This window comes from Cervus elaphus, chromosome 20, assembly GCF_910594005.1.
Source record: "Cervus elaphus chromosome 20, mCerEla1.1, whole genome shotgun sequence".
NCBI classification, from domain to species: domain Eukaryota; kingdom Metazoa; phylum Chordata; class Mammalia; order Artiodactyla; family Cervidae; genus Cervus; species Cervus elaphus.
Window position 1 is genome coordinate 35,065,122 of NC_057834.1, and position 14,175 is coordinate 35,079,296.

The window sequence follows — 14,175 nt, forward strand, 5'->3', positions numbered from 1 at the left end:
TGATGACTGTGGCTTTGTAGTAGAGTCTGAAGTCAGGCAGGTTGATTCCTCCCGTTCCATTCTTCTTTCTCAAGATTACTTTGGCTATTCAAGGTTTTTTGTATTTCCATACAAATTGTGAAATTCTTTGGTCTAGTTCTATGAAAAATACCGTTGGTAGCTTGATAGGGATTGCATTGAATCTATAGATTGCTTTGGGTAGAATAGCCATTTTGAAAATATTGATTCTTCCAATCCATGAACACGGTATGTTTCTCCATCTGTTTGTGTCCTCTTTGATTTCTTTCATCAGTGTTTTATAGTTTTCTATGTATAGGTCTTTTGTTTCTTTAGGTAGATATACTCCTAAGTATTTTATTCTTTTTGTTGCAATGGTGAATGGTATTGTTTTCTTAATTTCTCTTTCTGTTTTTTCATTGTTAGTATATAGTATATAGGAATGCAAGGGATTTCTGTGTGTTAATTTTATATCCTGCAACTTTACTATATTCATTGATTAGCTCTAGTAATTTTCTGGTAGAGTCTTTAGGGCAAAACAGCCATTTAAAGGAAAGAAATTCCAACACAGTCCACCACATGAATGAATTATGAAGATATAATGTTAAGTAGAATAAGCCATTAGCAAAAAACACAAATGATTTCAATTCTATGAGGTACCACGGGCAGATAGATTCATATAGACAGAAAGTAGAATGGTGGTTGCCAGGGCCTGAGGGAGCAAGGATTGGGGAATGTGATTTAATGGAAGAGACTTTTAGTTTTTCAAGATGAAAAGAGTTTTAGAGATTGGATGCATAAAACATGTATGTACTTAATAAAATTAAACTACACATTTTAAAAAATGGCTAATGCAGTAAGTTTTATGTCGTATATATTTTATTGCTATTTTTTTTTAGTTAGATTTACCTACAAATGGGAATTGGAGAAGAAAGGAAAATGATCTAGTGGAAATATTGAGACTAAAGGGACATAATACTAATAGATAAAATGGAGGGAAAGAGTAAAAGGATGGACAGAAAAGAAAGATTAAAAAATGAAAATTCACCAGCACCTCTAAACCATAATGTAAGACATATCAAAAGGATCAAGGAACGCAATATTATTGCCACAAGTATCAAGCCAATGGAAGTGGGGCACCCTGGCAGTTGGGAGAAGACAAAAAGAATGTCACTTCAAACCCCTTCTCTAGTTCTCCAGGCCTTCTTGCCCACCTGAATGTCAACACAACCATTACCTATTCTAAAGCATGGGCATCTCTGGTTCCCTTTCTCATATTCCCAGAGGTCTCATACTCAAAACTACCCTTAGTCTCTCCTTCTTGCCACATCCCACCCAGACTACAGTCTTTCATTCTTATCTATTGTGCAGTTTAAATCAGCTATTTTCATACCTCTGGCACTGTAGTCCTAGAAATAAATCTCAAACTCTGTCTCTCTCTCTGTCTCCCTAAATCTCTCTATCCTCCCTGTCTTTCCTTTCTCCATGCCTGTCTTCCTCCCTCTATCCTTCTCTCATCCATCAAACCCTTTCCCTTCCTGTGTCCCCCTCTCTGTTCTTGAGGACCACCTCCTCCTCTCCCCAGCTGGGCTCCACTTCCTCCTCACCCCAGTACAGGATGACGTCCTGGTCTCCCAGGCTGCTGTGCTTCACTTGGCAGCTCAGGCCAGCCGCCTCCCCAGCCGCCACATCCAGGGTTACTCACAGATACCACGTCCAGTCTGCGTTGGGCATGATGTCTCCTTGCTGAGTGCCAGGCTGCTCCTGCTCGTCCCTCACCCACGTCACCCACACGGGTTTTGGGTAGAATCCTGAGACGTGGCAGACCAGCCGCAGGTGGCCAGGCCAGGGAGGGGGGCCACTGGACAGCCTGGCCTCAAGCTTCACTGGTGTAGGAAGCAGCAGTAAGAATGTCCGATTATGACTCTAATGCAGAGCATAGGAACTCAGAAATCCACAAATTTGGACAGTTAGCTCTTCCACTTCCATGGGAACCAAATCATTTATTGATTAACCCCTCTCTGCTTAGGTACTTCCCACTTTTGAATTTAAAGGAAGTGGTGGAAGGTGCAATAGAAAAGTCTTGGAGAGAGAACAAGACTAACCTTGCCTCTGCAGTTCTGCCTTTCCTGCACTGAGGACACCAAGGATATCAAGGACAGATTTCTGACATGAGCTTCTCAGTGATACTGGAGATGCCTGGATATTGAGTCATGAGTGCACAAAGCTTCTGCCTCCTGCTGCCGCTGTCTGTTGCAGGCACAAGGGAATGATTCTGGATCCTCACAAAATCCAGTCCTCCTAAAGCTCCTCTCAAAGAGCTTCCTATGGTCTTCCCAGAATGCAGCCCGCAGCTTTCTATAACCTGGGTCACAAAGGAGTCTGTGTAAAGGAAAACAGAAGTGAACTTATTAAAATGCAAACAACGAAGAGAAGGATGGGGAAAAGGCATAGGACTTTAGTTTTCAGAGGCGAGAAAGGTCTGATGTAAAATGATAACTCAAAAACCAATTGCAGTATTCAGGACTTTTCAGAAAGAATAGCACTGGGGAGAGGTATGTATATCATAAATGGTACAGTTAGGCTCTCTTAAGGATGTACAGTAGGCAGGAGGGGAGAAGAGGGGCAACATGTGATGCAGTCAGAAGTGCAGCATTCCATGGTGTAGGGAATGGTTACATGTAGAGAAGGGATTGGGCAGCAGATGCTTGAAGACACTGATTAGAGTAGGAGGTCACACTTTACATCACTCAAGCACAGAGTAGAAAAAGGAGGCTCTTCCTTGGAGTTTTAGAGAAGCAAGTTACATGCAAGCAAACCAGGAAATGGCTACAAAGGAGGAACTTCATGCATCACACAAGAATGCAAGAAATAGGAAGAATCTGCGAGACTGGGTGGACATGTAGAGTCAGAGCTGGAGACTATTCTAGACAAGTGTGTACATGCAGTTGGATAAAGAGGGGAAAGGAGAGTAGTAGTCTGAACCAAGGGAGAGAAGAGTCATTGAGAGTGTCTTCAGGTCAGAGGACTGTACTCACATTCCAACGAGAATTCACTAATGTGGTCCTGCACTTCCTGAGTGAATCTGATGAAATAGACTCGAAACAGGTCCTCCAACTGTCATCTCCTCATGACTAAAGTTGCTTTTGGACCAGGGCTTCAGGAAAATGGCAGTGACGAGTCACTCTCCCAGCCATGAATTTGCAAGTCACCCAACCAGCCTGCGTCTTGATTTGAACCCAGGTGCTTTGGGCATATGTCAAAATCTGGTTGAGATAGAACGCGGTTGGCTCCTGGAACATTGTGCCAGTAGAAGGATAAGAAGAGTGAGGGAAAATGTAGAATCAGGATAGAATGAAAATGAACCCAGAGTCTGAACAACAATATAGAGCTTGAAACAGTTTCCTGCCCCCAAAGCTTCTGGCTCCATCCCCAGCCTCCAGAATAGGGGAGAGGGCTGGAGACAGCAGAGCCCAGACCCTTCATGGTAGGTGCAGCAGGCTTTTATGCAAAACCCCTGCACCTGTGCTGGGAGCAGCCAGAGTTACTCTTACCACCCTCATTGTCACCACCTGGGATAATAAACACTAGTAACAGAAGTGGTAACAGCATTTCACTGGGAAGTAGAATATCTAACTCTCAGAGCTGGTGTTTAATCTCTAATTTCAGGACACCTTTTCCTCAGAATTCTAAAGTGACTTCCTCTTTTCCCTAACTGGCAAATCTCTGACCCACACTGCACACCACAGAAAAACTATACCTCCCACTGCTCTCTACACTCCCACGTTGTCTCTCATTTCCACTCCTTGGCCTCAGCCTCCTTTATAGTTACTATCTTGGAAAAGCTCCCATGTGATGTTGAAAAGTTTTTTCACCTTCCCAGTCTTTTATTTTCACATCCATTAAATAGGAGGCTGTTGACGGGTGGGGCTGTGTTCCCTCCCTGCTATTTACCTGGGCCCAAACTATGGTGGAGGTAATGAAGATGATGGCAACCTCCTTCAAAAGGTCCCATGCATGCACTGCTACACTCAGCACCCCCAACACTGCAGCAGGCCACTGCCGACCCATGCCTCCACCAGAGTCTCCTGGTCACTTACGGGCAAGTCTGGGTCAGTCTCTTGTGGCCTCATTGCTCCTTTCTCCTGGGTCCTGGTGCACACAAGGCTCTCTTTGTGTCCTCCAAGAGTCTGTTTCCCAGTCCTTCAGACTTAGATTGAAGAAAGACTTCAGTCCTCCAGACTTAGATTGAAGAAAGTAGGGAAAACTGCTAGACCATTGAGGTATGACCTAAATCAAATCCCTTAACAATTACACAGTGGAAGTGAGAGATAGATTCAAGGGATTAGATCTGATAGACCGAATGCCTGAAGCAATATGGGTGGAGGTTCATGACAGGGTACAGGAGGCAGGGATCAAGACCATCCCCAAGAAAAAGAAATGCAAAAAGGCAAAATGGTTGCCACAGCTATTTCACAAATAGCTGTGAAAAAAAGAGAAGCAAAAGACAAGGGAGAAAAGGAAAGATATACCCATTTGAATGCAGAGTTCCAAAGAATAGCAAGGAGAAATAAGAAAGTCTTCCTCGGTGATCAATGCAAAGAAGTAGAGGAAAACAATAGAACGGGAAAGACTAGAGATCTCATCAAGAAAATTAGAGATACCAAGGGAACATTTCATGCAAAGATGAGAACAATAAAGGACATAAATGGTATGGACCTAAAGAAGAAGAAGAGATTAAGAAGAGCTGGCAACAATACACAGAAGAACTACACAAGAAAGATCATTATGACCCAGATAGCCATGATGGTGTGATCACCCACCTAGGCAGACATTCTGCAATGTGAAGTCAAATGGGCTTTAGGAAGCATCACTATGAACAAAGCTAGTGGAGGTAATGGAATTCCAGCTGGGCTATTTCAAATCCTAAAAGATGATGCTGTGAAAGTGCTGCAGTCAATATGCCAGCAAATGTGGAAAACTCAGCAGTGGCAACAGAACTGGAAAACGTCAGTTTTAATTCCAATTCCAAAGAAGGGCAATGCCAAAGAATGCTTACATGCTAGTAAAGTAATGCTCCAAATTCTCCATGCTTCAACAGTATGTGAACCATGAACTTCCAATGTTCAAGCTGGATTTAGAAAAGGCAGAGGAACCAGAGATCAAATTGTCAACATCTGTTGGATCATCAAAAAAGTAAGAGAGTTCCAGAAAAACATCTACTCTGCTTTATTGACTACGCCGAAGTCTTTGACTTTGTGGGTCACAACAAACTATGGAAAATTCTTAAAGAGATGGGAATACCAGACCACCTGATTTGCCTCTTGAGAAATCTGTATGTAGGTCAGGAAGCAACAGTTAAAACTGGACATGGAACAATAGACTGGTTCGAAATTGGGAAAGGAGTACATCAGTTTGTATATTGTCACCCTGCTTATTTAACTTATATGCGGAATACACCATGAGAAATGCTGAGCTGGATGAAGCACTAGCTGGAATCAAGATTGCCAAGAGAAATATCAATAGCTGCAGATATGCAGATGACACCACCCTTATGACAGAAAGTGAAGAAGAGCTAAAGCGCCTCTTGATGAAAGTGAAAGAAGAGAATGAAAAAGTTGGCTTAAAATTCAACATTCAGAAAGCTAAAATCATGGCATCTGGCCCCATCACTTCATGGCAAATAGATGGGGAAACAGTGGAAACACTGACAGACTTTATTTTGGGGGGGTCCAAAATCACTGCAAATGGTGACTGCAGCCATGAAATTGAAAGACGCTTGCTCGTGGGAAGAAAAGTTATGACCAACCTAGACAGCATATTAAAAAGCAGAGACATTACTTTGCCAAAAAATGTCTGTCTAGTCAAGGCTATGGTTTTTCCAGTAGTCATGTTTGGATATGAGAGTTGGACTATAAAGAAAGTTGAGTGCCAAAGAATTGATGCTTTTGAACTGTGGTGTTGGAGAAGACTCTTGAGAGTCCCTTGGACTGCAAGGAGATCCAACCAATCCATCCTAAAGGAAATCAGTCCTGAATATTCATTGGAAGGACTGATGCTGATGCTGAAACTCCGATACTTTGGCCACCTGATGTGAAGAACTGACTCATTTGAAAAGACGCTGATGCTGGAAAAGATTGAAGGTGGGAGGAGAAGGGAAGGACAATCAAGGATGAGATGATTGGATGGCATCACTGACTCAATGGACATGAGCTTGAGTAAACTCCAGGATTTGATGATAGACCGGGAAGCCTGGCATGCTGCAGTCCATGGGGTCACAAGGAGTTGGACACAACTGAGCGACTGAATTGAATTAAAATAGGAGGCTAATATTAAACAATTGCTCAGCTTCCAGTCTGTTTTAATATAAAAGAATTCCTTTGGTTTGTCCACCTATCTCATTCTCCCTCCCCACTGCCTTTTATCCCCCAGAACTTTGTCATTTCCTCTTCCCAATGTCTCACTTGGCCCTCTTCCTTATCTCATTCTTCTTACCTGGACTCTTTAATTCCACATTATGGTTTCTGAGAGTGGGTGTGTGTTGATCATACAACTTTTCTATATTTGATTCTGGAACCCAAATCCCAGAATTAAATATGATAGATAGTTTATATTTTGAGCAAAATTCTCTTACACCATAGGAATTTTTGAGGTTGAAAATTATATTTGCTACTGGTATATGACCTTCCCTTCAGTCGCTCTTCACCTCTAGCATTTTCAGTAACCAATCTTCATGAGACAAGTAAACAGGAGTTTTGATATGTGCTGCTTTATCCAAGTCAAAGATAGCTTTTTTTAGTAGGCTCATTAGCAGTAGAACTTCCTTCTCCTTTTGTAATATCTCATAATCTCTATCTACATTTTTCCCTTTCCTATCAACAAATAAAGTATTGCTAGGTGAGAAAGGAACCAGGCATTTTTTTGCCAAAAGTTCAGCAATGTTTGTCCTAAAATGTGATTTTTTTATATTCTCTTTATATGCCTTTGGCAAGTTTTAACAATATATTTAGCATTAACTGTGGCAATGTTTGGACTCCAATCACTATGTTAGTTTTAAGGATAATTATTGGTTTTCTCCATTAAGAAAAAAATATTCCAATTGCAGATATATATCATCTAGCAGTGGAGAAGGAAATGGCAACCCACGCCAGTGTTCTTGCCTGGAGAATCCCAGGGACAGGAGAGCCTGGTGGGCTGCTGTCTATGGGGTCGCACAGAGTTGGACACGACTGAAGCAACTTAGCAGCAGCAGCATCTAGCAGAAGTGTGGTAGTAAAACATTTTAAGTGTAAGAAGAGGTTTTCACTGATGATATTTGCTACATGGATAATAAGGACAAAATAAGTAATGTAACATTCTTTATTCCTGGAAATAAATCAAATAGACTTCATCCTTCAATACTCAAAGTCCCTTAAGCGAGGCTTCAACAGCACATGAACCAAGCGCTCGCAGATGTGCAAGCTGGATATAGAAAAGGCAGAGGAACCACAGATCAAATTGCTAACATCTGTTGGATCATAGATTACAGAAAAAAAAAACAAGGAAAATCTAGAAAAACATCTACTTCTGCTTTATTGACTACACTAAAGCCTTTGACTGCATGGAGCAGAACAAACTGTGGAAAATTCTTCAAGAGATGGGAATACCAGGCCATCTTACCTGCCTCCTGAGAAACCTGTATGCAGGTCAAGAAGCAACAGTTAGATACAGACTTGGAAAAACAAACTGGTTCAAAATTGGGAAAGGACTGCATCAAGGATGTATATTGTCAACCTGCTTATTTGATGTCTATGTGGAGTACATCATGTGAAATGCTGGGCTGGATAAAGTTCAACCTGGAAACAAGGTTGCCAGGAAAAATATCAATAACTACAGATAAGCAGATGATACGACTCTAATGGCAGAAAGTGAAGAGAACTAAAACGCCTCTTGATGAGGATGAAAGAGGAGAGTGAAAAGGCTGGCCCAAAACTCAGTATTGTAAAACTAAAATCATGGCAACCAGTCCCATCACTTAATGGCAAATTGTGCCACGGTTCATTCATTCAGTTGTGTCTGACTCTTTGCAACCCCATGGACTGCAGTATGCCAGGCTTCCCTGTCCTTTACCATTTCCTAGAGCTTTCTCAAACTCATGTCCATTGAGTTGGGGATGCCATCTGAACATCGCATCCTCTGTCACCCCCTTCTCCTCCTGCCCTCAATCTTTACCAGCATTGGAGTTTTTTCTAAAGAGTCAGCTCTTCATATTAGGTAGCCACAGTATTGGAGCTTCAGCTTCAGCAACAGTCCTTCCAACGAAATTCAGGATTGATTTCCTTTAAGATTGACTGGTTTGATCTCCTTGCTGTACAAGAGACTTTCAAGACTCTTCTCCAAGAGCACAGTTCAAAAGCATCAATTCTACAGCACTCAATCTTCTTTATGGTTCAACTCTCACATTCAAATATGACTTCTGAAAAATCATAGCTTTGACTCTATGGATCTTTCTTGCTAAAGTAATGTCTCTGCTTCTTAATACATTGTATAGGTTTGTCATAGCTTATCTTCCAAGGAGCAGGCGTCTTTTAATTTCATGGCTGCAGCCGCCATCTGCAGTGATTTTGGAGCCCCCCCAAATAAAGTCTGTCAGTGCTTCCACTGTTTCCCCATCTATTTGCCATGAAGTGATGGGACCAGATGCCATGATCTTAGTTTTCTGAATGTTGAACTTTAAGCCAACTTTTTCACTCTCCTCTGTCACTTTCATCAAGAGGCTCTTTAGTTCTTCACTTTCTGCCATAAGGGTGAGGTCATCTGCATATCTGAGGTTATTGATATTTCTCCCGGCAATCTTGATTCAAGCTTGTGCTTCATCCAGCCCAGCGTTTCTCATGATGTACTCTGCATATAAGTTAAATAAGCAGGTGACAATATACAACCTTGTCGCACTTTTCCCCAATTTTGAACCAGTTTTTTGCTATTTATCTGGTTCTACTGTTGCTTCTTGACCTGAATACAGGTTTCTCAGGAGGCAGGCCAGGTGGTCTGGTATTCCCATCTCTTTAAGAACTTTCACAGTTTGTTCTACTCCTCACAGTCAAAGGCTTTAGCATAGTTAATGGAGCAGAAGTAGGTATTTTTCTGGAATTCTCTTGCTTTTTCTACGATTCAACAGATGTTTGTAATTTGATCTCTGGTTCCTCTGCCTTTTCTAAATCCAGCTTTTACATTTGAAAGTTCTATGTCCACATGCTGTTGAAACCTAGCTTGGAGAATTTTGAGCATGACCTTGATAGCATGAGAAATGAGTGTAATTGTAAGTAATTTGAAATTCTTTGGAATTGCCCTTCTTTGGGATTGGAATGAAAACTGACCTTTTCCAGTCCTGTGGCCAGTGCTGATCTTTCCAGATTTGCTGGCATATTGAGTGCAGCACTTTCACAGCATCATCTTTTAGGATTTGAAATAGCTCAGCTGGAATTCCATCACCTCCACTAGCTTTGTTCGTAGTGATGTTTCCTAAAGCTCACTAGACTTCTCACCCCAGGATGTCTGGCTGTAGGTGACTGATCACACCTTTTGGTTATCCAGATCATTTTTGTATAGTTCTTCTGTTATTCTTGCCACTTTTCTTAATATCCGCTGCTTGTGTTAGGTCCATACCGTTTCTGTCCTTTATTGTGCCCATCTTTGCATGAAATGTTCCCTTGGTATTTTTATTTTCTTGAGGAGAACGCTAATCTTTCCCATTCTATTTTTTTCCTCTATTTCTTTGCATTGTTCACTTAGAAAGGTTTTCTTATCTCTCCTTGCTCTTCTTTAGAACTCTGCATTCAGATGGATATATCTTTCCTTTTCTCCTTTGCCTTTCACTTCTCTTCTTTTCTCAACTATTTGTAAGGCTTCCTCAGGCAACCATTTTGCCTTTTTGCATTTCTTTTTCTTGGGCATGGTTTTGATCACTGCCTCCTGTACAATGTTACAAACCTCCGTCCATAGTTCCTTAGGCACTCTATCTGTCAAATCTAATCCCTTGAATCTATTTCTCACTTTCACTGTATATAATCGTATGGGATTTGATTTAGGTCATACCTGAATGACCTAGTGATTTTCCCTACTTTCTTCAATTTAAGTCTGATTTTTGCAATGAGAAGTTCATGATCTGAGCCACAGTCAATTCCCGGTCTTGTTTTTGCAGACTGTATAGAGTTTCTCCATCTTTGGCTGCAAAGAATATAATCAATCTGATTTCAGTATTGACCATCTGATGATGTCCATGTTTAAAGTCATCCCTTGTGTTGTTGGAAGTGTTTCTTTGCTATGACCAGTGTGTTCTCTTGGCAAAACTCTGTTAGCCTTTGCCCTGCTTCATTTTGAACTCCAAAGCCAAACTTGCCTGTTACTCCAGGTATCTCTCGACTTCCTACTCTTGCATTCCAGTCTCCTATGATGAAAAGGACATATTTTTTGGTGCTAGTTCTAGAAGTTCTTGTAGGTCTTAGAACCATTCAACTTCAGTTTCTTTGGCATTAATTGTTGGGACATAGACCTGGATTACTGTGATACTGAATATTATGTCATTTTTGAGATTGCACCCATGTACTGCATTTCAGACTCTTTTGTTGACTATGAGGGCTACTCCATTTCATCTAAGGGATTCTTGTCCATATTCTTGCCCATTTGAATTAACTTAGCCCTTTCCAGTCCATTTTAGTTCACTGATTTCTAAAATATCAATGTTCACTCGCCATCTCCTTTTTGACCACTTCCAATTTATCTTGATTCATGGACCTAACATTCCAGGTTCCTATGCAGTATTGCTCTTTACAGCATCAGACTTTAATTTCACCACCAGACACATCCACAGCTGGACGTTTTTTTTCCCGCTTTTTCAGACTTTTCATTCCTTCTGGAGCTACTTCTCTGCTCTTCTCCAGTAGTATATTGGGCACCTACCGTCCTGTGGACTTCATCTTTCAATGTCATATCTTTTTGTCTTTTCATATTGTTCATGGGGTCCTCAAGACAAGAATGCTGAAGTGGTTTGCCATTCCCTTCTCCAGTGGACAACATTTTGTCAGAACTCTCCACCATGACCTGTCTGTCTTGGGTGGCCCTACATGGCATGCCTCATAGTTTCATTGAGTTAGACAAAACTGTGATCCATGTGATCAGTTTGGTTAGTTTTCTGTGATTGTGGTTTTCATTCTGCCCGCCCTCTGATGGATGAGGATAAAGGATTGTGGAAGCTTCCTGATGGGAGGTACTGACTGTGGTGAAAACTGGGTCTTGCTCTGATGGGCAAGGTCATGCTCAGTAAATCTTTAATCCAATTTTCTGCTGACAGGTGGGCCTAAGGCCAGACTATGGTGGGGGTAATGGCAACCTCCTCCAGGACTTACGCCAGCATGCCGCAGATCCCAGGACTATTGCACTCAGTGTCCCTGGCCTGGGGCAGGCCAGTGTCAACCCGCATTTCTGCCAGAGACTCCCGAGCACTCATAGGCAAGTCTGGTTCAGTCTCTTGAGGGGTCAGTGCTCTTTTCTCCTGGGTCCTGGTGCACACAATGGTTTGTTTGTGCCTTCCAAGAGTCTGTTTCCCCAGTCCTGTGGAAGTTCTGTAATCAAATTCCACTGGCCTTCAAAGGCATATTCCCTGGGAGTTCTTAGCCCCTCTGCCAGATCTCCAGGTTGGGAAATTTCTTGTGGGCCCCATAATTTTCACAGTGAGAAAGAACTGTCGTTAAATTTGTTATACCAGAACTCCTTTGGTTTTCCAGTTTGTGGGTTGCATGCTCAATTGCTCTATTCAGTTCAGTCACTCAGTCATGTTCAACTCTTTACAAACCCATGGACTGCAGCACGTCAGGCTTCCCTGTCCATCACCAACTCCCGGAGCTTGCTCAAACTCATGTCCACCAAGTCAGTGATATCATCCAACCGTCTCATCCTCTGTTGTCCCCTTCTCCTCCTGCCTTCACTCTTTCCCAGCATCAGGGTCTTTTCAAATGAGTCAGTTCTTTGCATCAGGTGGCCAAAGTATTGGAGCTTCAGCATCAGTCCTTCCAGTGAATGTTCAGGACTGATTTCCTTTAGGATTGACTGGTTTGATCTCCTTGCAGTTCAAGAAACTCTCAAGAGTCTTTTCTAACACCACAGTTCAAAAGCATCAATTCTTTGGTGCTCAGTTTCCTTTATGGTCCAGCTTTGACATCCTTACATGACTACTGGAAAAATCACAGCTTTGACTAGATGGACCTTTGTCAGCAAAGTAATGTTCTGCTTTTTAATATGCTGTCTAGGTTGATCACAGGTGTTCTTACAAGGAGCAAGTGTCTTAATTTCATGGCTGCAATCACCTTCTCCAGTGATTTTGGAGCCCAAGAAAATAAAGTCTCTCATTGTTTCTATTATTTCTCCATCTATTTGCCATGAAATAATGGGACTAGATGCCATGATCTTATTTTTCTGAATGTTGAGTTTTAAGCCAACTTTTTCACTCTCCTCTTTCACTTTCATCAAGAGGCTCTTTAGTTCCTCTTTAATTTCTGCCATAAGGCTGGTGTCATCTGTATATCTGAGGCTCTATAGTGGGGCTAATGGTGACCTCCTCCAAGAGGACTTATGCCACACACTGCAACTCCCAGGACTGCTGCTGCCAAAGTCCTTGTCACCACGACGGGCCACTACTTACCCTACTACCTCCACAGGAGACACTCAAATACTCAAAGGCAGGCCTGGTTCAGTCAGTTGTGCAGGTCACTGCTCCCTGCCCTATGTCCTGGTGTATACAAGGTTTCTTTTGCACTCTCCAAGTGTCTCTGGAGAGTATGAAGTTTGATTTTAAGTGCAATTGTGCCACTCTTACCATCTTGTTTCAGATTTTCCTTTGCCTTTGGATGTGGGGTATCTTTTTTGGGTGGGATCCAATATTCTATCTATGCTTTTTCAGCAGCTCATTGAAATTTTGGTGTTCTTGCCAGAGAAGATGAATGTGTGTCCTTCTACTCTGCCATCTTGAGGGTATGAGATGGCAAATAGAAAGGGAAATAGAAGTGAAAACAGTGAGACATTTTTTTGTGTGAGCTCCAAAATCACTGCATACTGTGACTGCAGCCATGAAATTAAAAGGCGCTTGCTCCTTTGAAGGAAAGCTATGACAAACTTGTACAGCATGTTAAAAAAAAAAAAGAGAGACATCACTTTGCCAATCAAAGTCCATGTAGTCAAATCTTCGGTTTTTCCAGTAGTCATGTACAGATATGAGTTGGACCACAAAGAAGATTGAGCACTGAAGAATTGATGCTTTTGAATTGTGGTGCTGGAGAAGACTCTTGAGAGTTCCTTGGACTGCAAGGAGATCAAGCTAGTCAATCATAAAGGATATCCACCCTGAATATTCATTAGAAGGGCCAATGTTGAATCTGATGCTCCAATAATTTGGCCACATAATGTGAAGAGCTGATGCATTGGAAAAAAAAAAAAACCCTGGTGCTGAGAAAGATTGAAGGCAAAAGGAGAAGAGGCAGCAGGGGTTGAGATGGTTAGATAACATCATCAACTCAGTGGACATGAATGTGAGCAAAATTCAGGAGATAACGAAGGAAAGGGAAGACTGGCATGCTGTAAAGTCCCTGGGATTACAAGGAGTCATACATGACTGAGTGACTGAACAACAACAAATCCTAGCCCCATTGTTTCTTGAGGCTCAAACTGTCCCAATTGTGACATGGGAGCCTTTTCACACCAGTCATTTGTGAATCCTTTCAACATACCCTTATCATTGAGCTTCCTTTTACCTTATGGCATGGCAAAGTTGTTCCAGACTCTTGAAGAATCTTTCTGTCCCAACTAGAAATCAGCCATTTCTTCAAGGTGCTTTGGTTCCTTTAGTATGAAAATATGTCAAAGCCATAATGTGAGCACTAAGTCTTGATTTTGGGGCTTTTTAAGTGGTCAGGACATTTTTTAAGTCTAAATATTATGATTTTTTTAATTATGCTTGCAATTCAAGTTTAAGATTACAGAGTTTAATATTACATCTATCTCACATCAACTTCTCTAAACAGAAATCTTGGTTCCAAGTGAATTAACACAACTATATAATCACCTAAACTATATACTATCCACCTGCCCCACTGTATACTACATTTCACTAACCTATACAAACATGATAGTCTTACAATAACAGTAGTA

General features: G+C 41.7%; 1 pseudogene; it reads right to left on the reverse strand.

Annotated features, from left to right (window-relative positions):
• Positions 1 to 892: 892 nt before the first annotated feature.
• LOC122676441 lies at positions 893 to 9,976 on the reverse strand (annotated as a pseudogene).
• Between the last annotated feature and the right edge of the window lie 4,199 nt (positions 9,977 to 14,175).